We start from the raw sequence: 4,176 nt of genomic DNA, 5'->3' as shown, positions 1-4,176 counted from the left end.
TTAACAAAAAAACGAAGTCCAGATGACATGATTCAACCTTTTTTGTTAATACTGAGGGTTGCAATTCTAAATGTGGGGACAATGACAGGCAAAGGAAGAGAGCAGGCTGACATGATTATGTGTCCAAGAGACCAAGTGGAAGGGCAGCAAGGCTCGCAGCATTGGAGCAGGGTTCAAACTGTTTTTATCATGGTGAGGATAGAAAGAGAAATGGAGTAGGGGTGGTACTGAAGGAGGAGTTGGCAAATAATGTAGTAGAGGTGAAAGAGAGTGTCAGATAGGGTGATGTGCCTGAAGGTATAAGTAGATCTGATGCTACACGTTGTCAGTGGTTATGCTCCACATGTTGGATGTGATGAGGAGGAGAAATATACATTTTGGAAAGATCTGGATGAAGTGATAGAGAGTATTCCCAGAGAGGAGAGAGTGGTGATCGGAGCAGACCTGAATGGACATGTTGTTGAAGGAAACAGGGGATGAGGAAGTGATGGGTAGGTTTGGTGTCAAGTAAATAAACCAGGAAGGACAGATGGTGGTGGATCTTGCCTAGAGAATAGAAATGGCTATAGTCAATACCTATTTCCAAAGGAGGGAGGAACATAGAGTGACCTATAAGAGTGGAGGAAGGAGTATGCAGGTCTACTACATTCTGTGTAGAAGAGGAAACCTGAGGGAGATTGGAGACTGTAAGTTTGTGGCAGGGGAGAGCGTGGCCAGACAGCATCAGATGGTTGTGTGTAGAATGACTGTTGTGAAGAAGAGAAAAAGAGTAAAATCAGAGAATAAGACCAAATGGTGGAAGATGAAGAAGGAAGAATGTTGTGAGAAACTCAGAGAGGAGCTGTTAAAGGTTATGGGTGGTAAGAAAGAGCTTCCAAATGACTGGGACATGTAGGAAGGTACTTGGTGTGTCATCTGGACAAAGAATGGATGATAAGGAAACCTGGTGGTGGAATAGTGAAGTGCAGGATGCCGTTCAAAGAAAGAGGTTAGCCAAGAAGAAATATGACAGCAAGAGGACTCAAGAGAGAAGACAGGAATATAAGGAGATCGGACATTGAGCAAAGAGAGAAGTAGCTAAGGCAAAGCAGAGGGCATACGATGAGTTGTATGAGAGACTGGACACTAAAGAGGGCGAGAAGGACTTGTACCGATTGGTGAGACAGAGGGAACGGGCTGGAAAGGATGTGCAGCAGGTTAGGCTTGTTAAAGATAGGAATGGTAATGTTCTAACAAGTGAGGAGAGTGTGACGGGAAGATGGAAGGAGTACTTTGAGGAGCTAATGAATGAAGAGAATGAAAGAGAAAGAAGAGTAGAGGTCATAGAAACTGTGGACCAGAAAGTGGGAAAGATTAGTGAGGGTGAAGTCTGGAAAGCTTTGAAAAGAATGAAGATGGGGAAGGCAGTAGGATCTGATGACATACCAGTGGAGGTTTGGAAATGTCTTGGAGAGATGGCAGTGAGGTTTTTGACTCAAATATTCAATGGCATATTTGAGGGTGAGAGAATGCCTAAGGAATGGAGAAGAAGTGTGCTGGTGCCCATTTTCAAGAACAAAGGTGATGTACAGAATTGTAGCAACTACAGGGGAATTAAGTTGATGAGCCACACGATGAAGATTTGGGAGGGAGTTGTGGAAGCAAGACTTAGATGAGAGGTGACCATCTGTGAGCAGCAGTATGGTTTCATGCCAAGAAAGAGCACCACAGATGCATCTTTGCTTTGAGAATTTCATTTAGCCTTTATTTATTCAGGTAGTCTCATTGAGCCACGAGAACTTATTTTCAAAAGAGACCTGTTTAGGGAGCAGATGGGGGTTAAGGGCCTTGCTCATGGGCCCCGAGTGGGACTAATGAGGGTGAGGGGCAGGTGTGGGTGATTCACCTACCCCACCCACATTTTTGATGTTGTCAGTACCGGGGCTTGAACCGGCGATCTTCCGATAACAGGCCCACCTTCTCTAACCTCTGCGCCACCACTCCCCCAAATGCTGATGGAGAAGTACAGAGAGGATCAGAAAGAACTCCATTGTGTCTTCGTGGATTTAGAAAAAGCATATGAGAAGGTGCCAAGAGAGGAGGTGTAGTATTGCATGAGGAAATCTGGAGTGCCAGAAAAGTATGTTAGACTAGTACAGGACATGTATGAGGACAGCAGGACAGTGGTGAGATGTGTTGTAGGAGTGACAGATAGCTTCAAGGTGGAGGTGGGATTGCATCAAGGATCTGCTCTGAGCCCCTTCTTGTTTGCTCTGGTGATGGACCGACTAACAGATCAGGTCAGGCAGGAATCCCTGTGATGTTTGCAGAGGACATTGTGATCTGTGGTGAGAACAGGGAACAGGTGGAAGAGAACTTAGAAAGGTGGAGGTATGTACTTGAAAGAGAAGGAATGAAAGTCAGCCATAGTAAGACAGAGTACGCATGTAAATGAGAGGGAGGCTGGTGGAACAGTGAGGCTACAAGGAGCAGAGGTCACAAAGGTGCAGGACTTCAAGTATTTGGGGTCCACTGTCCAGGAAAATGGGGAATTTGGTAAAGAGGTGAAAAAGAGAGTCCAGGCAGGATGGAGTGGATGGAGAAAAGTTTCAGGAGTGATTTGTGACAAAAAGATGTCAGCAAATGTCAAAGGAAATGTTTACAAGACAGTGGTGAGACCAGCTATATTGTAGGGTCTGGAGACAGTGGCATTGACAAAAAGACAGGGGACAGAACTGGAAGTGGCAGAAATGAAGATGTTGAGGTTCTTCTTAGGAGTGACAAGGATGAATAAGATTAGCAATGAGATCATCAGAGGTACAGCACAGGTTGAACAACTGGGAGATAAAGTTAGAGAGACCAGACTGAGATGGTTTGGACATGTCCAGAGGAGGGACAGTGGGTATACTGGTAGAAGGATGTTAGAAATGCAGCTGCCAGGAAAAAGAAAGAGGATTTATGGATGCAGTTAGAGAGGACATGGAGATAGTTGGAGTGAGGACAGAGGATGCAGAGGACAGAGTGAGGTGGAGGATGAGGACTCACTGTGGCGACCCCTGAAGAGGGAAAAGCCGAAAGAAGAAGAAGATGTGTAAATGTTTTCAGTCCTCCATTTCTCAACCAGCCATACTTTCTTACTAATTTTTAAAGTGATCTTTTGCAATGTTTATTCAATTTGAATTTACTTTAGTTTTGTATATTTGCACATTTGTTAGACACCTTTATGTTTTTTGTTTTTTATTGTTGTTGGTTTTCCTTAGTCATAAAAAAGGCTCCTAAACTCAAAGAACAAACCAGAAATGTGTCAAAACATGAGAACTTGGCAAAGAATCAATTCTGATGTGGAAACGAAGACATAGTTTGTTTCCATTTCTTTACCAGATTTTATGAAAAACTAACACAGATTAACACATAAACAGTATTTCAGCACCACCAAGGTGATTTCCACAAAGTTATTATCTGAGAATATGGCATACAGTAAATGATCAACTAAAGATGAAAACGTCTTCTCCTCCTGTGTCAGGTGTTTATATTTTCTTGTTTCCTAAAAGAATGACTTTCAGATACTGTTCATCTGCTGTATTTCCCACTTCCCTTATAAAACACACACACACACACACACACACACACTGCCCAATATGTTGTCATGGTCAGGTATAATGACATATGCAAAAACTATTTAAAAATGAAAGCAGCCACGGTTCATATAAAAACATTAGTTCAAAAGACTAAAGATTAAAGAGTAGATTAAAAGATTAAAAGACAAAAGATTAAAAAATCTAACAAAGTTAAGTCAGGTCCTCTGGACAGATAAAAAAAATCATCAGAGGTTGAATTTCAGGTGGTTCCTGTAGTCCTCTGTGGGGTTATTTTTTCAACCTGGATTATTGAGCGTGCACCAGAATATTTTGAACCACTTTGGCCAGGATTGCCTAAAACTAGTTTGAGAGTTTGAGCAAACAGCAAGGAAGAGAGCGGACTACAGGAACCACCTGAGATCCAACCTTTGATTACTTTTTTGAATCCGCCCAGAGGGCCTGATTAAACTCTGTTAGATTATTCTACCTGGATTATTGAGCATGCAGCACGTTGGCGCAACTGGTAGAGCTGCTGCCTCTCAGCGAGCAGGTCCTTGGTTCAAACCCCGGTCCGGGGGCCTTTCTGGGTGGAGTTTGCATGTTCTCTCCGTGCATGCGT

Source organism: Nematolebias whitei, chromosome 11, assembly GCF_014905685.2.
Source record: "Nematolebias whitei isolate Nwh7 chromosome 11, NemWhi1, whole genome shotgun sequence".
NCBI lineage: Eukaryota > Metazoa > Chordata > Actinopteri > Cyprinodontiformes > Rivulidae > Nematolebias > Nematolebias whitei.
This window is presented reverse-complemented; position numbering follows the sequence as displayed.